Here is a 25,954-nt window from a genome sequence, read left to right as displayed (position 1 = left end):
TTCTACTTGATATATAATATTGTATTAGTTTTAGGTGTACAACATAATGATTTGATCTATGTAATAATGGAGTGTTTAGACAGTTTACATTCAATGTAATTATTGATGTGACTGGGTTTAAATTTACCATTTGGGCACTTGTTTTCAATGGGTCCCAATCTATTCTTTGTTCTCTTTTCCCTTCATTTCTATTCATTTGTAGTAATCTAATCGTTTCATGATTCCATTTTATCACCACTATTGGCTGACTAGCTATACCTCCTTTAAACATTTTTTTTTAGTGGTTGCTCTAGGGTTATTCGACTGATCATAAGTAATCATAGTCTCCCTTTAAATAATATTTTATCATTTCATGTGACATGTAAGAACCTTACAAAAGGATACTTCTATTTTCCTCCTCTTGTCCTCTGTATTTGTTGTCACACATTTTGCTTCTACATATATTATAAGCCCCACACACTTTATTATGTTTGCTTTAAATAGTCAAATATCTTTTAAAGAGATTAAGTAGGTGAAAGAACATTTTTGTATTTACCCACATATTTACCATTTCTGGCGTTATTTATTCCTTTATGTGGATTAAAATTTCCTTCTGCCTGAAGAGTTCCTTTAACATTCCTGCAGTTCTGCTAGTCACAAATTTTTTGTTTTACCAGGAATGTTTACCTTTCACCTTCATTTTTTTCTTTTTCTTCCCTTGTACAGTATGATTACATTTATAATGTTGGAACATGCGTGTTTAAAAATGCCTAGAGGCTTCGCTGGTGGCGCAGTGGTTGAGAGTCCGCCTGCCGATGCAGGGGACGCGGGTTCGTGCCCCGGTCCGGGAAGATCCCACATGCCGCGGAGCGGCTGGGCCCGTGAGCCATGGCCGCTGAGCCTGCGCGTCCGGAGCCTGTGCTCCGCAACGGGAGAGGCCACAGCAGTGAGAGGCCCGCGTACCGCAAAAAAAGAAAAAAATAAAAATGCCTAGAGCGCTTGCTTCGGCAGCACGTGGACTAAAATTGGAACCACACAGAGAAGATTGGCATGGTCCCTGCACAAGGATGACACATAAATCCAGAAGCATTCCACTTTTTTGCACTTAATGCACTGAACTATATACACTTAAAAATGGTTAACACAGTAAATTTTATGCTATGTATATTTTACCACAATAAAAAATACATAGAAATGGATCTAGAAATATACATGCAAAATTGTTAACATTGACCTACTCCTGGGAAGAGGAGTTTGAGGTGGAAGGCTACTTTCAGGGTTTTTTTCCTTCAATTTTTAAACTTTTTATTTGGAAACTAGTTCAAGCACGGAAAGGTTGTATGAGCAAGGGTATTAGCAAGAATACTCTTTACCCAGATTCACCTGCTATTAACATTTCATCCGTTTGCTTCATCATTCTGTCTCTCATATACAGTTGGCCTTCCATATTCATGGGTTCCACATCCTTAATCAACCTCAGACCGAAAATACAGTAAGTCCCCTACATACCACTGACTGCCATTGGGAGAGCGCGTTCCTAAGTCCAATTTGTTCATTAAGTCCAACAAAGTTAGCCTAGGTACCCAACTAACACCATTGGCTATATAGTACTGTACTGTAATAGGTTTATAATATGTTCCACACAAATAATACATAAAAAACAAACAAACACAAAAAATAAAGAAAACACGTTTAATCTTACAGTACAGTACCTTGAAAAGAACAGCACAACAGCTGGCACACAGGGGCTGGCATCGAGTGAACAGGCAAGAAGAGTTACTGACTGGAGGAGGGAGAGGAGGTGGGACGTGGTAGAGCTGAAGGATCGTCAGCAACAGGAGATGGAGGGCAAGCTGCACAACAGCTTGTAGAGGATGCATGCACATGACAATGTATGCCAGACACGTGAACTAACTTCACGTGACTGGACGTGTGAAAGCACATTCGCATCTTTGAAAGTTCGCAGCTTGAAGGTTCATATGTAGGGGTATGTAGGGGACTTACTGTGTTCGGAAAAAATTTCCAGAGATTTCCAAAAGTCAAAACTTGAATGTGCAGTGTACTGCCAATTATTTACAGAGCATTATATAGCATTGGGTATTATAAATAACCTAGAGATGATTTAAAGTATGTGGGAGGATGTGTCTAAGTTATATGCAAATACTACACCCTTTTACATAAGAGACTTGAACATTTGTAGGTTCTGGTATCCACAGGGGTCCTGGAACAAAACCCTCATGGATACCAAGGGATACTGAGGGATACACTTTATGTCCATGCAAATATTTTGCCCCTCATCAAAATTTCCTTCTGGATTCAGCATCCACTGATGATTTCTGCTGAACTGATCCTTACTATCATGGTTGCAAAATGGTTATTTTCCAATTCTAGCACTCCCTCTCCATTTACCATTTGGCACTTGGTATTCCATTTTAAGCAGGAACCCTCCCTATTTGTCTCAGTTATTTCTATGTTTATTATAGGTATGCACTCATTATACCTATTTTTTCAATGATTTATAATTCACTTCTGTACATAATTATTTTCATGCTCAAATTGCACCTGATATGGCCAGTGGAGCCCCTATAAGCTGGCTCCTGTGATATGTGATACCCCTCTCCCCATCATGGTGAGCACTTCCTTAATATCTGGCATAAAAAGATTTTCCAGGCTTTTCTTGTACCTGCCTGCCCCAGCCTTGAATTCAGCCATTTCTATGAAGAGTCTTGGTTCCTAAGGAAAGATGTTAGAAACCAAGATCTTGGGGTGACATATGCTCATTGGTCCTGGAAGTCTTTCCTTCTTGCACCTTTCAGTTGAGTGAACTAGAAACTCAATGGATATTTATACATATACATACATACACATGCACACACATGTATATATGTATACATACACATGTGTGTATAAATATGCACATAAATTTAAAATGTTCCCTCAATTGAGTGAGGTAGAAAATCAATGGATTGCATATGCATAAATACATGTACATATGTATACACAGGTGTACACATACATATATAGACATGCATGCATATAGACATATGTGTATGCATAAATACATGTACATATTTTAGAAATCATGCATTCATAGCAATAATTTCAATTTCCATTCAGCCCCACAGGGTTTATCCTTGCTTTTTTCTATTCCATACTGGCATGAGGTTTTTGGGGTTTTTTTCAGTGAGAACCTTGAATCCCCAAAACAATACATTTACTTATTTGCTCACTTGCATAAAACATCTAAAATGATTTCAGAATTGCTTCATTATTGCCTCTACACAAACCAAACCTACTGAAAAGAGTTCAGGATTTGTTTGTAATTTCCTCTGTGCCCCATTACTCTGCCACAAACTGAGGGCATACAGTCCAATACTGTGTTCAGACCTTGCTCAGATTAGTTCTTTCTTTTTCTGTTTTCCTTCTGTGTAGCTATACAACTCATTTGAAATCTAACTGGTCTGATTTGTTTCAGTTTGCTCTCTATTTTATTTTCCCCATCCCATCCTTATTAATTTAATTTCTGAATATGTAGAAGGTTATATTTCCAAAAGGAAAACTGTACAGAAAGGTATATTCATATAAATGCCACTCCGTCCTCAACCCCTATTTCCATATCCCCTTATATGTAACCAACTTGGGGGTTTTCTGGTTTATCCTTCCTGGGTTTCTTTTTGTAAAGGTAAATAGATAGTCACAGATTTTATTTTTTCTGCTACTATATATGCTCTTTTATAAAACAGCTATACTGAGGCATAATTTACATGGTATAAAATTCACCCATTTTAAGTGGCAACTAGACAGGTTATAGTAAATGTACACAGTTGTGCAACCATCACCACAATCCAGTGTTACAACAATGCCATCATCCCATTGGCTTCTCATGTCTGTTTGCAGATGATCCCCACTCCCATCTCAGCCCCAAGGTAACCACCGATCTGCGTTCTGTCTCTATAGTTTTACCCCTTCTATAAATTTCACATCAATGGAATTATACAATACATAGTCTATGTGTCTGGTTTCTTTCACTAGCATCACGTTTTTGAGGTCCATTTATGTTGTTGACTGTATCCACAGTTCTCTCCTTTTTATTGGTGCATTGTATGGCTGTACCACAGTGTGCTTATCCATTCATCAGCTGATGGGCTTTTGAAGTGTTTCCAGCTTCTTGCTTATCATGCATAATGCTGCTATGAACATTGTGTGGAAGTCTTGGACAGACATATGTTTCCATTTCTCTTGGGCAGATACCTAGGAGTGAAATTGCTGGATCATATGGTAAGTGTATGTTTAACTTAAGAAACTGACAAACTGTTTTCCAAAGTGCCTGTATCATTTTAAATTCCCATCAGCGATGTGTTTATATTTGTTATATTAATTGTAAGCAAATTATTCTCATAAAGTTGCTGAAAGCTCTTATCTTAGGTGGGCCAGTTATTGGCCTTGTAATCATGCTCATTTTTTACTTACACAGCCCTTTTCTTCATAGGTAGTTCAAAAAGTAATTCAGATAAACACAGCATCATAAATCAACTATAGTTCAATTTTTAAGAAAAGGGTAAGTCAGATGGTTCCTTCTTGAATTATAATGAAGTTGGGATGGATGCAACAACAACAAAAAAAAAAAAAGAAAAAGGAAAATTGTTTCCTTTCTCTTAATAAGGAATGGAAAGATATAGATTGGGGGTCCCCAACCCCGGGCCACGGACTGGTAGCGGTCCATGGCCTGTTAGGAAATGGGCCACACATCAGGAGGTGAGCAGTGAGCGAGCAAGCAACGCTTCATCTGTATTTACAGCCGCTCCCCATCGCTCGCATTACGCCTGAGCTCCGCCTCCTGTCAGGTCAGCGGCGGCATCAGATCCTCATAGGAGCACGAATCCTACTGTGAACTGCGCATGCAAGGGTTCTAGGTTGCCCGCTCCTTATGAGAATCTAATGCCTGATGATCTGAGGTGGAGCTGAGGCCGTGATGCTAGTGCCGGGAAGCGGCTGCAAATACAGATTATCATTAGCAGAGAGGTTTGACTGCACAGAGACCATAATAAATCAGTTGCGTGCAGACTCGTATCAAAACCCTATCAGTGAGTGGCAAGTGAAGACAAGCTCAGGGCTCCCACTGATTCTGCATTATGGTGAGTTGTGTAATTGTTTCATTATATATTACAATGTAATAATAATAGAAATCAAGTGCACAATAATGTGCTTGAATCATCCCCAAACCATCCCCCTCGCCCCCGCCCACTGGTCCAGGGAAAAATCGTCTTCCATGAAAACGGTCCCTGGTGCCTAAAAGGCTGGGGACCGCTGATACAGTTAACATTATTAGGGGAGGGACTTTCTAGCCTCAGTCTTTAAAAATAAAGGTCGATTGCACCAGAAACCTGAATTTATATTCTTTCTGATAATAGGGCAGAAAGTGAGGTTAGCTTATGGATGAAAGTACCTCTTTTAAATGATAGATACTTGGGATATTGACTAAAGTTAGGATAGGGTCATTAACTTCAAATTTTGAGAAATCAGCAGAGACTTCAAAAATCTAAAGATTTTTAAAAGGAGATCTAAAGATTTTAATATAGTTCCCAAGTTGTTATTTTTATTTTGAAAAGAGGGCATGGTCGTTGCAAAGAGGTGATCCTAGAAATGAAAACCACAACTGCTTCATTCAGCATTTCCGCTGAGTTGGATAAACGCCAGATCTTCTTGCAACACCCTAAAACACAACTGGACCAGAACACACGCCCTTGTGATGCCTTAGAACATGGCTAGTTAAAACTGCAGCCTCTTGAAAACCAAAACGCACTTTGTGGCAGCCCCCATGTAGGGTGTCATCCACATGGCACATTGGGAATGCCACAGGCTTCAAGTTACACCCCAGGAAAAACCATGTCAGTTAACAGACTAGTTAGTTAATTTTAAAGTTAAAATTAGCTAGATTTAAAAAAAATCGAAGGTTGCCTTAAAAAAAAATCTCTTCCCTGGGCTTCCCTGGTGGCGCAGTGGTTGAGAGTCCGCCTGCCGATGCAGGGGACGCGGGTTTGTGTCCCGGTCCGGGAAGATCCCACATGCCACGGAGCGGCTGGGCCCCTGAGCCATGGCCGCTGAGCCTGTGCGTCCGGAGCCTGTGCTCCACAACGGGAGAGACCACAACAGTGAGAGGCCCACGTACCGGAAAAAAAAAAAAAATCTCTTCCCATCCCTTTCCAAAGATTTCCTCTCTGCTTTTGATACTCCTCATCTTTTTTGTCCCACACCAAGTGCCGAGGCATATGTTGTTTTGTTGGGCTTGAATGTAGCCCCGCTCTTACAAAATGTTCACTTAAAATGATTAAACGTGTATCCTGTGTTTCAGGGAAGTGAGGGAATACTTGGGCAGTAAAGGGGGTTTCCTGGGATGGGGGAGGACTCCAGCTCAGATAGAATCACTGCTGTGCTTTCAATACAGGTTTCCCACCATTTTCCAATGGTCTCTCCTCAGGTTTATGGGAAAGACTGATGATACGGTGTGTGGAAACTAGTTGACAGCAATGCTCTTATGCCTTGTGACTTACTCTTTTCCCTTTCAAACTCCTACTTGGTGCCCCGCCTGAAGTGATGTTATATAAGTTACAGGTGTACAATATAGTAATTCACAATTTTGAAAGGTTATACTCCATTTATAGTTATTGTAAAATATTTGCTATATTCCCCATGATTATACAATATATCCTTGTAGCTTATTTTATACCTAGTAGTTTGTACCTCTTAATCCCCTACCCCTATATTACCCCTCAAAATTTCACTTTCCCCACTGGTAACCACCAGTTTGTTCTCTATATCTGTAAGTCTGCTTCTTTTTTGTTATATTCACCAGTTTGCTGTGTTTTTTAGATTCCACATATAAATGATACCACACTGTATTTGTCTTTCTCTGACTTATTCACTTATCATAACGCCCTCCAAGTCCATCCATTTTGCTGCAAATAGCAAAATTTCATTCTTTTTTATGGCTGAGTAGTATTTCATTGTATATATATACAGATGTATACCACATCTGTATATCTTCTTTATCCATTCACCTGCTGATGGACACTTAGGTTGCTTCCATATCCTGGCAATTGTAAATAACGCTGCTATGAATGTTGGGGTGCATATTTCTTTTCGAATTAGTGTTTTTTTCAGATATATACCCAGGAGTGGAATTGCTGGGTCATCTAATATTTCTTTCTTAAAAGCAGAGCTGGGAAAACACTGGCCCTCAGGTTCTACCTCAGGTATCTGCTCTGAATATGGTCTCCAGGATCACTTCATTTATGCTCTAGTTATAAAAACGTTTCATTGTTTAATGGCAACATATTAAAAAGCCACTGTTTGCTGTTACTTTTTACAAGATTCTCTCTCTCTTGCTTTTCCATATGTTTGTATTTTTTTCTGTATCTCCGTTTCTATTTGGTCTTCCCTCTTTTCCTCTTCTTTTTTTTTTAATGGCCATAGACTATTTTTCTTTTTCTATTTCTATTCTTCTTTTCTCTCTGGGTCTTTTAATTAGTACACAATATAGAATCAATGTATTCATTTCTACCATTTGCTGTTTTTATTAAATAGAATGTTTTATTCTCTTCTTAATTTAAACAGTATGTGAACAGTATGTGTTCCCTTTCAAATAAAAAATAACATATATTTTACTTATGAGTCCTTTGATGGATTTTTTTGCAACTGCCAATTGCCTTTGAGAAAGAAAAGTAATTCTCCTACAACCATCTTAAACACTCTTAGTTCAACCTGAGAGAACCCTACCCAGTGATAAACTAATAGAAGTAACAAATCAAATTTAAAAAACAGGCTTCAGGAAGCTGGAACAGCAATGTGCTATCAACATGAGCCATTGTTACCAAAACTTGAAAGACAAAATCTGAAGATACTGTAATAACCAAACATATGTACAGCACTAAGGTTTGAACTGGCCAATGAAATTTAGTCTAAATTCTTGGGTAACCTGGCTCCCTGACCTGTGTGCTATTTTTGAACTAAACAGCAAGAGAGGATGGCTAAGTGCTAAAATGCGTGCTGCATGTGTGTTTGAATCAGGGAGAGCTGCTCCCAGCTGGATGACACTAGAAGTGTGAGCCTGGCAGAGAGCATGATACACTCACAGATGCTCCATCAACAGCCAAAGTGGTGCCCATTGTTTAGACAAGGATGCTTAGTTTTACAGCTTAACACATATGCAAAGCTCTGACTCTGCAAGATCAGAAAGTAGTATTTCATTTTGATGGGACCTTAGTAGCATACTCTGTGTACTCTCAGAATCACAGTTTACAAACTAGAAATGTCCAGAAAGGAAGCTATAAAATTATTACCATCTTATAAAACAAGGCCTACAGGAAATAGAAAGGTCCCTGGAATCAATCAACCAACAGAGATAAATCAGCAAACTTCTTGAGGATGGAGATCAGGGCATGTCCCTTTTTGGATCACTCCAAGTGTCTTATTTTGCACGTAGTACAATTATAAGCACAATAATCTCTATGGAGATACTTGGGTATTAGGTGTTGGGGCCTTAGTCCATCCAGGATGCTGAAACAAAAATACTGCATGTTAGGTGACTCATAAACAACCGAAATTTATTTCTCACAGTTCTGGAGGCTGGAGGTCCTAGATCAGGGTGCCAGTAAGGCTGAGTGAGGACCCTTTTTCAGGTTGCAAATTTCTTGTTGTGTCCTCACATGGTGGAAAGGGTTAGGGAGCTCTCTGGTGTCTCTTTTTTTATAAGAGCACTAATGTTGTGGATGAGGGCTCCACCCTCCTGACCTTCCAAGGACCCCACCTCCTAATATCATCACATTGGGCATTAGGAATTCAACACATGAATTTTTGGCAGGGACACAAACATTCAGGCCACAGCAGGGCCTAAGACCGCTATCTCCTCCAGCCTCTGGCAGATGCACTCAATTAAGACCTATCTTATGGGGACCAATAGGCACACTTTTAAAAAATGATCAGATCAGGGAATTCGTTGGTGGTCCAATGGTTAGGACTCCATACTTTCACTGCTGAGGGCTCAGGTTCGATCCCTGGTTGGGGAACTAAGATCCCACAAGCTATGCAGTGCAGCCAAAAAAAAAAAAAAAAAAAAACAGAAAGAAAAAGAAAGATCAGATCAAAGACTCTCCTCCCCTGTACTTCCCGACCCACCAATGCAGGAAAAGTGTGTTAGAGAATGTGATTACAATCTAGGGCTAAAGTAAGGATCCTAACTCCTTTCCTTGAAGATTTCCAGGCCCTAGAGTACCTTGGGGAGAGAGGCATGGGGTGGGTTTTAGTGCACTTTGGGACCCTTGGGGGACAGGAAGCAGAGGACAGCAATGGTCCCCCTTGTCTATCCAGAAAGGGAGAATTTGAGCCAGAAAGAACATAGCAACCCTTCATATGAGTGCAATGTGGCCTGATGGATGTCAAGCTCTTCAATGCCCCCCGCCAATGCCCCTTTAGGGGTGTAGGTAGATGCCCCTTCCTTCATGAGCCAAACTGGAATTTTGAGTGGGAGGAATAAATGTTTCTCCTCATAATAAAATGGGCAAGCATGGTTTAAATTTAGATCAAGGAAATTCAAGTTAGATCAAGAAAGACTCTTCTCTCAATAAGAATTATTCACCCTGAAAACAGTTCTCGCAAAAATGCTCAAGATGTGGCTTTTAATCAGATGCCTAATTAAAGTCTGGCTCCCACATTGTCCATGTGCGTACTAAGAGGAATGAGAAGGGGCACATGCAATGGAAAAGTAGGAGATTCCAGACACAGAGAACACAGAAAAGTGTAGCAACGTACTCCCAAGAGATTGACAATCATTATTCCATAATCGACCATACATGATTTGTTTTCAGAACAAATGGACGACAGATTGAGTTGAAATTTATGTTTCTTAAAGGAACCAGAAGTGTACGGGAAGATTAACCTTCCATCTTTCCCACCGGAGGAAGGTTCCGTTTGGTTTCTGGGCTCTACCTGACAACAATGAACTTTCACATGTCTTTGTCAGATGCTCAGGTGTGAGAACAAAATCTACCTGCAGAGCCATTAACTCAAAGTACGATTACCCCCTGCCCACATCTCCCAGCACGCCAAGCTCCCGTTCTTGAGCTATCTATTTCTCCTTCTCAGATGAAAACTTTTTCAAATCTCACCCGCTAGAGGAAGCTGCTTTTCCTTTTGCCAAATGACGCAAATAATCTGTGGTTCAAGGTGATTGTTCCTCCAGTCCTCCAGGTGCCTAATCTTGCAAGGCATACAACGTTATTCCATGGGGCTTTATCCCGAGGAATATTCTTCTGAGTCTTGATACAGCTGGTGTCACTTGAGAAAGTGTGATGAGACTAATTGGGTGAGCTGGAAACCAATTACTTTGGGGTAAAGGAGGAAGAAGCCAGGGAAGATGGAATACGGTGAGTTCGCAGGGGTACATCTGCCGCTGCCTGACTTATCTGTGACCCCAGGATTGCTACTTAACCACAGTTCAGAAGGTACCATGAAAAATTCAGAGAAATGTCTTTTTAAGCACATTTTCACGTTAGCTTACCAACTCCCAAATAATATCAGAAATGTGGGCAATGTAACTATAAAGGGTCAACAACATTTTAGAAAATGTATAATTCATGGCATTGTGCCAGGAAAACATCAATCCTATAGGCCTATGGGTAAATAATGAAATTGTTATGCCTCCTTTAGCTCCCTATTGATGTGGAAGACAGAGTACGTTTCAGAGGAAATTTATAAAGGAAGGCAAGTCTCGATTTGGATTCTCTGTGAGTAGCAGGAGGTTCACCCCCCCCTTTTCACTTAGCAGCATACACCGTAGACACATATTTTCAAACGGGAAATGACAGACCTGGGAAATGGTGTTTTCTTGAAAAACAACTTCAATAGCATGAAAGACACACACTTGGTGATCACCGTCTGCTAAGGCAGGTTCCCGGGACTTTTTTTTTCCATCTCGGAATCGCTCCCTGTTTTCCTTTGTGAAGCTGTGTCACGCACGTGAGCACTGGTGGCCTAGGTATTCTATTCGCATTTACTGTAATCAGTGTGTAGAAAACCCAGATGACTAAAGTCATTGCTTTTAAAGCCCTTTTCACCACCGAATTTCCTGTGGAGAAGCAATATCCCAGGAGCATAATAGATTGTCTCCCCTCTTCTTCCATTTCCACAGACACTTTCACAGCTAACTAATCAGCTGCAATTCTAATCTATATTTCTGATTTGTTTACATGCATCATGCAGGCTGGCAATCTTTTGAATTTAAATGTGACTTAAAGTAAAATAAAATAACCACAAGTAAATGACACAGAATTGCTAACAGTGGGAACCTTGTTTACATTCCACATTCTGAAAATATTTGGTTCAGCTGGCTGAACCACATGGTTGAGACAGACTGGGTGATGACTGGGTTTACTGCTTGGCTGGAACCGGAATGGAAAAAGGATGGTGTGTGATGTGGCCGTCTGTCACCTCAAGCCCAGAGAAAGAACACATTCTCAGCACACATGTGATCCCTGCTTTAACAGAAAAGCTCTGATAATCCTCGCCAGATCATCACGTGCGCCTGGCACTGGGCCAGGACAATATGCCAGCCTTTCTGAGTGTTCGGATAATAACCGTCTCTTCCTTTCTGTAGTCGCCCGCCAATGCTGCTGCTTTCATAAGACTCTCTCGGAGCCTATTTGTTCTTCAAGTCCTTTGTTCCCTCCTACTTTCTGGAATTATCCTCTAACACATTCATCTTTCTCCCTTTCCACCTATATTTGAAGTTCTATTGAGAGGCTTCTGCATCCCCAGCACCCCACTGCCTCTTCCCAAATGGTTATTCCAGCCCAATTAAATGTAATTGAACAATAGTCCTGAACAGTCACTGAGGGCAAGGCAGTCCTAGAGACCATGGGAAACACAAAGCTGCTCTTTAACACAGTCCCCGTTCTGCAGAGGGAACATCTCATTGGATAGGCCTGTAGTGGGGCACAAACGTGCAACTGTTTTGTGTTAAGAAATGAGAAAGGAGGGAGGGGCAGGAGGAGGATGAGGATGGGATTTAGAAGAGAAGAATTAGATGTTTACAAGACTTTTCTAACAGCAGTTACTCCTAAGGTGCAACTCGGAAAAGAAATTGTTTCATTGTCTGTTAAGAATACATAGCCCACCTTAAGAGAACCAAAGGCATGTTTTCTTTAGAGACCTAAGGAAGCGTTTACATTTCCTTTGAAAAACAAAGCTCCTTATACCCATTCGCATCTTGAGAGCTCTTATAGGAACCAGTGCTACTTAGGGATTTCAAGAGCCACGACAGGGGTACTTGGAAACCTTGGAGGAGGGTGGAGAGGCACGAAAGTTCCGAGCCTCTTTTCCCAGCCTCCCATCCATCCATCCATAAAGGAGAGAATTTCCAGGAGCTACTGTGAGAATCAGAAGAACTGGAACCATTCCAGATTCTGTAGGTATTTCTCCAATTCTCTGCCCTCAGGGGAAGAAGAGAGGCAGCTCCGCCCACCTGGCCCCCTGACTGGCCTTTCCCTGTGGCCCCAGCTCTCCTCAGCCGGCCTCCAGTCTGCGCTGTATGCCTGATGATCGGGGCTTGGACATAACTAACTGCCCTGCTTGCCTGTGCTTAGGCCGCAATCTGAGTCCTGCTCTCCACAGGCAGAGGTGCAGTGCAAAGCCCCAGCCCTCTCCTGCTTTCTGCTCTGAGATCCCAAGTCCCACAGACCCTCTTCTCCACCCACCCTGAGCCTTCCCATCCAGACTTCCAGGCTTGGGAAACAGCTTCCCAACATACTCATCAAAGACCAACAAATTTACCCTCTAAAACAAGAACATAGACGGCAAATAGAATTGTGAACAAATTTACCAGCAAATTTATAATGTATTATTGCTTTGAGAAAAACCTACCCTGTCCCCATGAAATAGATTTGCTCATGGAACAGAAGAAAAATGTAGTTAATATTTCCTTAGTTCTCAATAAAAAAGTATATTTGGAATAAACACACACATACACACAAACTAAAATAAAACTTTAATTGAAAGGAATAAAAAGTATTATTCTACCTAACACTGTAGAAAATTGACTCATGTGTTGATGACTAGCTCAAGGAAATGATTTAGAATGCAAAGGAAATATTTCTTTTTACAGCATCGAGGTATAATTTATACACAATAAAATTGCACGTTATAGGCATGCCGTTTGATGGCTTTTGTTAAATGTACACAGTTGTGCAACCACAGTCAGGTTTTAGAACACTTTCACCACCCCTTGTACCCCTTGTACCCCTTTGCACTCAATTCCCATTCCCACTTCAGCCCCTAGTCCCAGGGAACCATTGATCAGCTTTCTGTCATTCTAGTTTTGCCTTTTACAGAAATGTTTATGAATGGCATCATATAGTATATACTCTTTTGTGTCTGACTCCTTTCACTTAGTATGATGTTTTTAAGATTCATTTGTGTTGTGTATTTCAGTAGTTCATTTCTTTTAATAGCTGGATCCCTTGTATGGATATACCACATTGTGCTTATCCATAGATAAACATTTCGGTGGTTTCCATTTGGGGGGTTATTATGAATAACGTTACTATGAGCTTTTGCATAAAAGTTTTGTAGGAACATACGTTTTCATTTTTCTTAGCTATGCACCTAGGAATGAAAATGTTGGTAAATACATTAGTAAGCTGGTGCATGCATATGGCAAATATATGCTTAACTTTTCTTTTTTAATTTTTTAAAAAATTTATTTATTTTTGGCTGTGTTGGGTCTTTGTTGCTGCACGCGGGCTTTTCTCTAGTTGCTGCGAGCAGGGGCTACTCGGTTGTGCACAGGCTTCTCATTGTGGTGACTTCTCTTGTTGCAGAGCACGGGCTCTAGGTGCGTGGGCTTCAGTAGTTGTGGCACACGGGCTCAGCAGTTGTGGCTCACGGGCTCTAGAGTGCAGGCTCAGTAGTTGTGGCACATGGGCTTAATTGCTCCGTGGCATGTGGGATCTTCCCGGACCAGGGCTCGAACCCGTGTCTCCTGCATTGGCAGGTGGATTCTTAACCACTGTACCGCCAGGGAAGTCCCTGCTTAACTTTTAAAGAAACTGTCAAACTGTTTTCAAAGGGGCTGTACCATTTTAAATCCTCAGCAATAAAACATAAGGGTTCCAGCTCTACAACATTCTCACTGACACTTGGTATTAGCAGTCATTTAAATTTAGCCATTCTAATGGATACATAATGGCATCTCATTAAGGATTTAATTTGTATTCCCCTACTGCCTACTGATGCTAACCATCATTCCATCTGCCTGTTGGCCATTAAAATATTCTCCTTTTGTCAATGTCTAGTCAAACTTCTGTGCCCATTTTTCAGATTGTGTATCTTCTTATTGTTGAGTTTTAAGAGTTCTTTTTATATTCCAGATACAAGTCCTTTGTCAAATATATCTTTTATTTTAATTTTTTTTAAAGATTTTTTTTGATGTGGACCATTTTAAAAGTCTTTATTGAATTTGTTACAATATTGCTTCTGTTTTATGTTTTGGTTTTTTGGTTGTGAGGCATATGGGATCTTAGCTCCCTGACCAGGGATCCAAACTGCATCCCCTGCATTGGAAGGCAAAGTCTTAACCACTGGACCATCAGGGAAGTCCCTCAGATATATCTTTTATAAATATATATTTTTTAACCTGTGGATTGTCTTTCCATTTTTTAATGGTATTTTCCAAGAAACAAACATTATTTTGATGGAGTTCAATTTATCAAATTTTTCTTTCATAGTCTGTGCTTTTTATACCCCTTCTAAGAAATCTTTGCCTAACTCAAAGCCACAAAGATATTCTCCTATGTTTTCTTCTGAAGAAAAAAATTTTTTTTTTGCGGTACGCGGGCCTCTCACTGTTGTGGCCTTTCCCTTTGCGGAGCACAGGCTCCGGACGTGCAGGCTCAGTGGCCATGGCTCACGGGCCGAGCCGCTCCGTGGCATATGGGATCTTCCCAGACCGGGGCACGAACCCGTGTCCCCTGCATCGGCAGGCGGACTGTCAACCACTGCACCACCAGGGAAGCCCTGAAGAAAAAATTTGAATAAAGAGGCAGGTATGGAGAGCTGCCAATGTATAAACTATTGTTATGAAAAAAGTAAGTAGAGAAAATAGATCAGAAATAATAATGAAAAGTGAACAGAGAAAAAAATCTTTTTACAAATCTAATAACATTTAACATCTAAATCTAAAATCTAAGAACAAAGGCTTGAGATGGGTGATCATGGGCAGGTAGAGGAAGGTAACAGAAAGAAGATATACATGCACGTTGCAAAGACAGTGAAAAAACAAAGTACATATTGTAGTTAAATGTTTAAATCTAGAAAGGGTCCTATCTTTCTAGCCCCAGTCCTTGAATCTAGGCTGAGTAATCCACTCACATCACATCTCAGGCTCCTGAAATGGACCGGAAGGCTTCCCTGATCCTGCTCTGATTCTGTCTGCTTTCTCTTGCTCTCCTGTTCTGAACCCTGAGGCCACTGGGTCCCAGAACCCAGGCTTAGTCCCTACCTTGTCCTCCAGGCCCTCACGGTGTCTCTTCTCAGCAGTTAACGGTCTAATGGGCCTCAGAAGACTCTAGCCAGGGAAATCCAGGCCCCACATTGGCCATGTGGCTGACAGCTGACTGTGCATCATTCCATGGAGTGGGAGAAGGAAGGCTTAGGAGGATATTATTTCCCAAAGAACTAAAGCCTGCTTAGCCTAAGACTTCTCCTCTCCAGCAGTGAACACAGGAGGTAATAGAGCAACATCTACAGAACTTGGAAGAAAAAAGAGAATTTAATAATCCAGTTGAAGGCAATTGAAAAAGAAACACACATATTTCCAGAATATAGCTGATCCCAGTGTGCTTTTGGCAAAAAGTGCTTTAAAATGTGCTAAAAATATACCACACACTGGTCAGAATGGCCATCATTAAAAAGTCTATAAAAAATAAATTCTGGAGAGGGTGTGGAGAAAAGGGAACCCTCCTACACTGTTGGTGGGAATGTAAATTGGTGTAGCCACTGTGGAAAACAGTATGGAGGTTCCTCAAAAAAGCTAAAAATAGAGTTGCCATGTGATCCAGCAATCCCACTCCTGGGCATATATATGGACAAAACTGTAATTCAAAAAGACACATGTATCCCTGTGTTCATAGCAGCACTATTTACAATAGCCAAGACATGGAAACAACCTAAATGTCCATCAACAGTTGAATGGATAAAGAAGATGTGACACATACATACATATACAATGGAATATTAGCCATTAAAAAGAATGAAATAATGTCATTTGCAGCCACATAGATGGACCTAGCGATTATCATACTAAGTGAAGTAAGCCAGACAGAGAAATAGCATATGATATCACTTATATGTGAAATCTAAAATGCAACACACATGAACATATCTACAGAACAGAAACAGACTCACAGACATAGAGAATGGACTTGTGGTTGCCATGGGGGAGGGGGTGGCGGAGGGAAGGAGTGGGAGTTTGGGGTTAGCAGATGCAAGCTAGTATATAGAAAATGGATAAACAGCAAGGTCCTACTGTATAGCACAGGGAACTATATTCAATATCCTGTGATAAACCATAATGGAAAAGAATATGAAAAATAATATATATACGTATAAGTCAATTTGATATACAGCAGAAATTAACACAACACTGTAAATCAACTATACTTCAATAAAATTTTTTAAAATGCACTAAAATTAATTTTTAAGAGGCAAGTCAGAGGAGAAATGAATTAATGGGGAGTGTGTAGATGAAAAGGACTGGAAGCAGACTTTAAAATCACCTGAAGATGAGGATATGGTTAAAGATACTAACCCATGATTAGGATACAGGCTGTTCTTGGAATGTCAAAAATAGTGTTAGCAAATAGAGCACGGAATTATGAGTGGTTTGAAAGATAATAATCAGGAAATAAGTGAACTCCCAAAGCTGGGCTGAATTTGCTACATGCAAAACACTGAGCTAAGCATTAAACACCAGGACGTATATAGGCACTGGCCCTGTTCTTGGGGAGCTTATGACATAGTTGGAAAAACAAGGCTTAGAGTCTTAGGCTTGGGAATTACAAGGGAGCAACTGGTCATCAGGGTCTACTGCCCAGGAGCCCGTCTCAGGGACTAAACTAGAGCATAGGAAGTTTGAATAAAGTGGGTCAAGTTCTACAGAAAATACTTTTGGAAGGCCATAGAGCATCTGTGTGTACCTGTGCCAGAGTGAAACTAGGGTCTAGAAGGCAGGAAGCCAGGTGGAAAGAGCATCCCAGGGTTGGCTCAGGCTGGCGTCTGGAACCCAGGAGGCTGGTGGCTTTCCAGTAGCTTCACAATCCAGCCAAGCACAGAGATAATCCACCATCATCATCCCTGGGTGGGCGTTACTCCTCTTTCTGGGGACAGACTTCCTGTCTGCAGTCTTGGTGTTGCTTCTTGGACAAGCTTTGGGATTCCCACTGCTGAAGGGGTGCACCATTCAGATCAGCTTTTGACGACGGGGGTATCTTGACCTACCTGACTGTGAACAAGAAACTTCACAATGCCTCCTTGGGAATAGATTCTAGTTTAGTGGGAGATGCGGATGCAAAGACCGATGGTTTCTGTACATTGAGCTAAGTGGTCAATACAGCAGTAGAGTACGCACAGACCCTGAATGCAGAGAGAGGGACACCCAGCCTGAGTGTAGGGACTACCAAGGAAGGTTTGCTGGAGGATTATAGGAATTCGGCTTGTGTAGGTAAGGGGGAGAGGGGAGGGACATTCAAGAAAGAGGAAAAGCTCGAGGAAAAGGAGTGAGGTGTGTAAGGGCACAATGTGTGCAAGGTGGTAGTGCTGGAGCTTAGGACAGCGTGAGGCAAGGGATAAAGAGGGATACGCATCCCCAAGGGCCAGTCCTGAGGAGACCTCCATCCCATACTAAGAGCCTGGATCATATCCTGTGGAGGATACAGAATGACTGAGAGATTTTAAGCAAGAGAATAATATTGCCCGTCTGGCATTTTGGAGAGCTCGCTGTGGTGGCTGCTGGAAAAGAGAAGCTGACCAGAGACAAGGAGGTTGGCTGGGAAACTACTGCTTAACCCCCAGTAAGAGATAATCAGGCCTGGATCCAGATCAGTGGGAGAAGAGAAGGAGGGAAGTAGACAGACTGGAGAATGTTGAGGAGGTAAAATCTGTGGCGGGTGAGGGAAAGCCAGGTCTCTGGTGGGGCTCCTGGGTGGATCTGGGTACAACTGACATGTAACATGGGAGCAGAAGCAGATGGGAGGCAGGGACAGGTTACCTGGGATACAGGGAGAGTTCAGTCTTAAAAAGATAAACTTTTACTGCAAAAAAATGCAGATTATGTACATTGTAGAAAGTCAGAAAATGCAGAGAAGCCAGAAATAAGATCATAAAAGATCCCATTCCATTGCCCACTGATTATCACTATTAAATGCTCAGTGTATAGCCTTCCACATCTTTTTTCTAGGGGGTCCTACTGTTTGTGTTGACTTGTTAGTTGCTTTTTTTCAGTTAACGATCTACAACTTTTCATGTCCCTAACTTTTCTTCTTATCTACCATCCTGTTTGTATTACAGTTTCTCCAATTGTGCTAAAAAAAAAGTCCTTTATATCTAGTTTGTCCAAACCAGGTTTGAACCCGAAACCATGAAAGACATCTGATTGTTACATATCATAGATATTATTTCATGTGTCAGTCTCTTTTTTCATGGTACTGTCTCGTTAAAGAGGCAAGGTCAGATGAACTGCAGAATGTTCCACCTTCTGGATCTATGGGGTACTTCCTGGAGGAGGTGTAATTTAATTTGTTCCTCCATCCTGCAGGGAGATTCTTCCACAGTCACTAGTGAAAAGATAAATAATAAGCATGGAACATGACAAGTCTAAATGAGGTGTGCTAAGGGATGAATATGGCCCCCCAAAATTCATACATTGAAACCTAACCCCCAAGGTGATGCTATGAGGAAGCAGAGGCTTTGGGATGTAATTAGGTCCCTACAATGGCATTAGTGCCCTTATGAAAGAGGCCCAAGAGAGTTCCCTTTCCTCCTTCCGCCACGAGAGGATACAATAACTCTGCAAGCCGAAAGAAGACCCTCATCGTGCTGGCACCCTGATCAACTTCTAGCCTCCAGAACTGTGAGAAATAAATTACTGTTGTTTATAAGCCTGCCCAGTCTGTGGTTGTTGTTTTAGCAGCCTGAACAGACTAAGACAAGATGTAAAGACGGCAAATGCCGTAGAATTTCAGAAAAGGGGAAATGATATTTGAGCAGACCCTTGAGTGTGGGTAGAATATGGATCGTTAACCACGTAGAGAAGGATTCCAGTGAGATGGCACAAGAGTAAAGGCCCAGATAAGGGAAAATATAAGAATCTGATCTAATGACTTCAGTTCAATCTTTTGTATACAGAGAATGTTGGCACTGCTTATCAAAATTACTGAACGATACAAGTAGCTGCTATTCTTTTCGGTACATGGGCCTCTCACTGTTGTGGCCTCTCCCGTTGCAGAGCACAGGCTCCGGACGCACAGGCTCAGCGGCCATGGCTCACGGGCCCAGCCGCTCCGCGGCATGTGGGATCCTCCCGGACCGGGACACAAACCTGTGTCCCCTGCATCGGCAGGCAGACTCTCAACCACTGTGCCACCAGGGAAGCCCATAGCTGCTATTGCTGTGATATGTAATTGGAAACATTATTGCTAGGAGTGTTGAAAAGGCTATCTTCTTTTAGACTGTCCCACTGAAGAATACTGATGTTTCCATCAATTTCACTGAGAGTTAAAACAAATGAAATGTATTCAGAATGTGCATTTGATACAGAAATGTATTACTATTCGTTCAGCTTCTGCTTGTGTTTTATTTGGATCACTTAAAGCTGTACTCTGGGGCTTCCCTGGTGGCGCAGTGGTTGAGAGTCTGCCTGCCGATGCAGGGGACGCGGGTTCGTGCCCCGGTCCGGGAAGATCCCACATGCCGCGGAGCGGCTGGGCCCGTGAGCCATGGACACTGGGCCTGCGCGTCCGGAGCCTGTGCTCCGCAACGGGAGAGGCCACAGCAGTGAGAGGCCCGCGTACTGAAAAAAAAAAAAAAATGTACTCTGGCCTATAAATTCAAGGATGATATAAATCTTCAGAATGTGTTATATACATGACTGCCCTACTGAAAAACTTTTTTCTCTGATAAAATTAGAAAGCTTGTCAGACATTGGGATAGATATTTTCAGTTAGAAGTTAATTGTATTGAAAATAATGTACATCTGTGCTTCAGAAAATAAATTATATCAAATGTCCACTTAAATTTACCATTGTAATTTATACATCCTCTGGAGAGCTGATCACTGAAATGAACAGACCTTTACTTCCAGTTTGTTTACCTAAGATTGCCTTTGTAATCCTAACAAGAAGATTTTATATACTATCCTAAAATGTTGAGAGATCTGTATTTTCCCTTCATCTTCTTATTAATTTGGTGAGTCTCACTTAGATTTTCTAAACTTTAGAATCATCTTTGTCTCTTCCCTCTCCTTTGTTTCATGGAACACCAGTGTTGAAGTCTTGTGGACTCTTCATCTTAATACCTTTTCTTTCTAGTTCTTATTTCCTACACTTGTTTCCAGATGCTCAGCACCTAGGTTATCACAGTAATAAACTGACTCCTGTTTCTGGTTCTTCACCTTCATACTTTCTACCAGATAAATTATTATGAAACTCAAATATCAGCATACATTAATCACACACACACACATGCACACATACATGCACACACACACATGCACAAACGCGCGCGCACACACACACACACACACACACACACTCTGTTTTCCCCACCAGGAAACTTCTGATCCAACTTGGCTCATCTCCTGGGTGCTTCTTCATGCCCCCCATTCATTCCCAACTCCAGACTTTTGCCTCTGCCATTTCCCTGCCTTGACTACATAAATCCTGCCCGTGTTTAAAGGTTTATCTTGAGTCCACGGAGCTCTTCTCAGTGACTTTAAGCCACAGTTATCTCCAGATTCTATGAAGTTACCTAAGTCAATTTATGCACGTCACTCATTTTGACTTTTTATTACTCTCAGCCTGTTATGGTTACTCAGCTATGTTTATTTATATGTCTTCATATTCACCTTCATTGCCGACTGACTAGAGACTGTGGACATTTTGCCTGAACTGATTTTGATTTCTTCCCTGATAACCGTGCACTGGTTGTAGGTACACAACTTCTGCCTTACCTGTGAACTTCTCTCTGATTTGACTTCAGTAAGTGCTTAGCTGTCTGCATCCCAGCATTTGTCCATTTGTTTATTCATTGTTTAACTAACTGATTCATTTATGGGCCACGACTCTGGGTCAGGTGCTCTACTGACACTGGGATACATGAGTGAATAAGGGGTCATCATTGTTCATGAGAACTTTAAATTCTACACTGCCTCAGAGGAAGAGACAACAAAAGTGTTAATTCAGATTTTGGATAATACATAGAATTGATGATTCAGTCTGAATGAAGTTGAATAAAGAACCACAGAGACATAGTATTAACTAATTCTCATAGAACAAGTTGCCAAGGACTTTTAAAACATCATTAGGCACTAAATACGAAGAGTCAACATCAGGAAATAATAAGGACGGATTAATTAGGACCTTGGGACTAACATACACACACTACCATACATAAAATAGGTATCCAACAAGAACCTACTGTATAGCACAGGGAGCTCTACTCAATAACCTGTAATAACCTATATGGGAAAAGAATCTGAAAAAGAAGGAATATATGTATAACTTAATCACTTTGCCATACACCTGAAACTAACACAACATTATAAATCGACTATACTTCAATAAAATTTTTTTTAAATGAATGTGATATCCCACATTGACAGAATAAAGGATATAAACCACACATACACACACACACACACACACACACACAATGTTAAATTCCCAGGACAGCTATATTATGCTAAAATGACTAATTTTTATTTTGCTTGAAGAGTTAAAATGCACTTCAAACTGTTACTAAACTGCCCCAAATCACAAAATAAATTCAATATTGTGTCTATGTAGGCAGAAGAATCACAAAGCCAATAAAGAGAAAAAATAAAGAAAAAGAGGAAATAATAGTAAAGGTCATAAAATGAGGCAGTAGGGACCATTCACTGGTATTTTTACCTACTTTGGCCTTTCATTCTAAGGTTGGAGAGATGGCTCTTAAGAGAAAGATGGAGGGAATGAGCAGAAAGAAAGAACATGAACTCTACCTTAATAGCTACTTTTGCTTTGTTTTATTTATTTAGGATTTCTTTAGGAGGATGAGTGAGGAAAAGTTATCTCCTTTGAATCATGGTATATCCAGAGACTTTCATGGAGGCCAGGTTGTAATATTCAGGTAAGACCTCTGTCTAAAGCAGTGGTTTATAACCTCAGCCACACTCCCGAATCACCTGAAGAGCTTTTAAAAAGACTCTGCCTGGATCTCATACAGGAGAGATCCTGATTTAATCAGTCAGGGGTGCTGCCTGGAAACCTGGATTTTTAAAAGCTTCCCAGGTGATTCTAATGTGCAAGTCTGAGGACCAGTGAGCTTAAGTCAGGCCTCCAGTACAAAGCACTGCCCATTCAGAGGGAAGGCAGCCACACAGGGCGTCTTTCCAGGGAGCTGGGAGACAAGATGTTACCAAATGTGGCCTTTTCTGGGAGAAATTAAAAACACATTCTTAAAGGATTGAATTGAAATCTAAATGGTAACAGGCATCCATCAACTGAATAACAAAGAAACTACATAGCCAGTAGTTAAATAAGAAGAAAACCCCAAACAAATAAGAAAAGGGGTTTGTTAATAAGCATTGTTAGATAACAGTGACATAGATTGAGAAAACCTGCAAACACGTATGGAGGTGTTATATTAGTTTGTGCTTCCCTCTAAAATATGTATTATTATAAAGAGCTTTTTCCATAAGCCTCTACTTCTAATTAGTTACCCTAACCCTCTGTTGTCAGATGGCTCAAGAGTTTTATCTTTTTCTCTGCTCATGTCTGGCTCATGGTTGTGCTCTATTTCCCCCATGGTTGTATTTTGTGAGAAACGGGACAGTTAGGGAAGAGGAGTGCTTATGGTTCCTTCTTCTGTGCCATTTTTACTCACAACACTCTGACACCAAACATGTGGGGTTTCCCCACACCAGTTAATTCTCCATCTTTCTGCACACAAACTGGGTGTACTACAGTTCAATTCAATTCTGATACAAACTACCCAGAGTTAGAAAGACCCACAGGCTCGGGGCTCAGTCCCACAAGCCTGCCCCAACTTCAGATACCAGTTGCAAGTCCAGGTTGTCATCCTTAATGCTGACCAATCTGCCATAAATCCCATGACCTTCCCCTCCTCAGGTTTGACAATTTTCTACAATGACTCACAGAAGTCAGGAAAGCACTTTACCTACATTTAGTGGTTTATTATAAAGGATACAACTTATGAGCAGCCAAATGGAAATGATGCCTAGGGCACGGTATGGGGGAGGGGAGCTTCCAAGCTTTCTCTGGGTGCATCACCCTTCCAGCATCTCAATGTGTCCACCAACCTAGAAGCTCTCCATTATTTAGGGTTTTTTATGGAGGTTCCATTGAGTAGGCATGGTTGATTAAATCATTGGTCAGTGGTCATTGAACTCAATCTCCAGCCCCTCTTCCCTCCCAAGATGTCTGGGGGGTGTGAAAGTTCCAATCCTCTAATCACAGGGTTGGTTTCTCTGGCAACCAGCCCCCATCCTGAAGCTATTCAGGGTCCCACCAAGAGTTACTTTATTAACTTAAACTCAGGTGTGGTTGAAAGAGGCTCATTACGAATAACAAAAGATGCTCCTATTAGGAAATTCCAGGATTTTAGAAACTCTGTGTCAGGACCCAGGGACAAAAACCAAATATTTATTTGTTATTATCACACTTCTTCTGCCCCAAATCCCTTCTGTTGGGAGAAATAAATCAACCATGATACTCCCAAAAATAGGTGCTTTAAAAACTCATTGATTTTTGAAGGAAGTGGGCATATAGAGGGGGAACCTATCTTGTGGAATCCACACTGTGAGGAACCTACCATTAACATCTAAACAAGCCCAACAAGATCTGAGCCAATGGATAGACCTTCAAATGTGGAAATACTCCAGAGACCTCAGACAGATCTACCACTGTCTTTCTCTCTCATCTGGCTCCAAATTCCTTCCATCAGAATCTTCTCTGAGTTAGACGTTCAAGGCAGGGCAGCAGCTCCAGAAGCTAAGAGGCAGAGGCATTATAGGGAAATCTCACTGTCTTTCAAAAGACAATACCCTATCATCCCTAAGCCTCATGCTGGCAGGGGAATATCTGCTGAGCAGGACCATTTGACCCAGAATTCCAGATGCTGAATTTCCCTCCCCAGGCTCCCACCATGCTGGTCTCAGAGAGGTATGGCTCCTTTCTTACTCTGGTTCAAGTGTGGGAAAAACCAAGGGACTTGATTTTCACAGTACAGCTGAGACACTGCACAGTGTACAGAAGATTTGATTAATAGATATGACAGTGTCTGTCATCAAATGCTTCACAAGGAAGGGAGCTGCAGGGGATCTTTCCAGAAATCTCTTCCTTTTTGTCCAATGAACCTCTGAATTCCAGACACTGACACTAGGTGAGGTTCCCTAGGGTTCCCATTAATACGATTCATTTAGCTTTAGTGCATCAATTTCAAATTTAAAATGATGAATTAAAATCAGAAAATGTTTGATGTTCGTGAGATGGAAAGTGATAGTTTTATAAGGGTCAGAAGGAGTATTTCAAAGTACACACATTTGCCTCTAACTGAAAAGGTCATAACCTTTATTTTAAACACAATAGGGACCACACTGTACTACTTTATAGATGCTTAATATTGTTTTAATCAATAGATCAAAATGAGGAATAGCCTGAAGCCTTTCACTTCATTTAATTCTAATAATTGTTATATAATAATATGTCTCACGTTTTACCACCTGAGAGTTAAATCTCATTAGGTCTGAGGACAAATAGATCCCGTCATTGAATTTTATGTTTAGAGAGGTTACCGCCTGATTCATCTTTTTTAGCTGAATGATGACATTTTTAATGCTTTTCACCATAGCCTAACCTCCCTGCAGTTTAGAAGACAATTTTAGTCTAACACTTGAAAAGAGAGGTTGAAATTCCTGGTTGATTTGGATATACAGAAAGTACTTAGATAAACTTGGTGGAAAGGAAATTTGTTAGTTGTTTACTACAAAGTGTAAGATGTTTAAACAGATGGTGATGTAGGGAAGCAAAATTTGCCATCCCAAAATGTCTCTCTGGCATGCAGATTATTTTGAGCTGAAAACAATAAAGGCCCAAAAGACTCAGGAAGAAACTCTGACCTTCCTCCAACTACTTAAAATAATGCAGATAAAGGACCTGTTCCCAGAAGGGAACTGTTACCCTAGACAACTATAGTATGAACTAGGTGTGAAGACAGGGAGGAACCTAGCAAAGTCTGTTTGTTAGAAATTCCTGTGTGTCCCAGTGTCTCTGCAGGCCCAGCAAACATTTGTTTACCAACATTTGCTTTTCCATCTCCATGTGAATTGCCCTCCTCCCCTTTGAGGTTCCAAACCACTGCCCCAACATTCTCTTTTGTGTTTAGCTGAAGATGGTATTTAAGGTGAGGGATTCAGCCATTTTGGTGAGTTATTCAGGTTTCCTGGGTCTCTCCCACATATACATGTCATTATATTTTTGTTTGATTTTCTCCTGTTAATCTGTCTCAGGTCAATTTAATTCTAAGACCAGTCAGAAGAACCTAGAGGGCTAGAGGAAAACTTCTTCCCCGACAGCAATCACAGTCACGAGTCCTGGTGAAGTGAATTTTCCTTTTTCCTAAGTTCCTTGCAGCTTCTTCCTGATTATAAGCT

General features: G+C 41.0%; 1 long non-coding RNA gene and 1 other non-coding gene across 2 annotated transcripts; both read left to right on the top strand.

Annotated features, from left to right (window-relative positions):
- The first annotated feature begins 974 nt into the window (after window positions 1–974).
- Window positions 975–1,080, top strand: LOC116750052. The gene has a single exon (XR_004348796.1). It is a non-coding gene; the product is annotated as a U6 spliceosomal RNA (small nuclear RNA).
- Window positions 1,081–1,840: 760 nt separating this feature from the next.
- Window positions 1,841–25,277, top strand: LOC116749810. The gene is made up of 3 exons (XR_004348700.1): window positions 1,841–1,986; window positions 8,286–8,289; window positions 25,266–25,277. It is a non-coding gene; the product is annotated as an uncharacterized LOC116749810 (long non-coding RNA).
- Window positions 25,278–25,954: the final 677 nt, after the last annotated feature.

The sequence above is a fragment of the Phocoena sinus genome, chromosome 2 (assembly GCF_008692025.1).
Source record: "Phocoena sinus isolate mPhoSin1 chromosome 2, mPhoSin1.pri, whole genome shotgun sequence".
NCBI classification, from domain to species: domain Eukaryota; kingdom Metazoa; phylum Chordata; class Mammalia; order Artiodactyla; family Phocoenidae; genus Phocoena; species Phocoena sinus.
The sequence above is the reverse complement of the archived record's forward strand: the minus strand, read 5'-3'. Positions and strand labels throughout refer to the sequence as shown.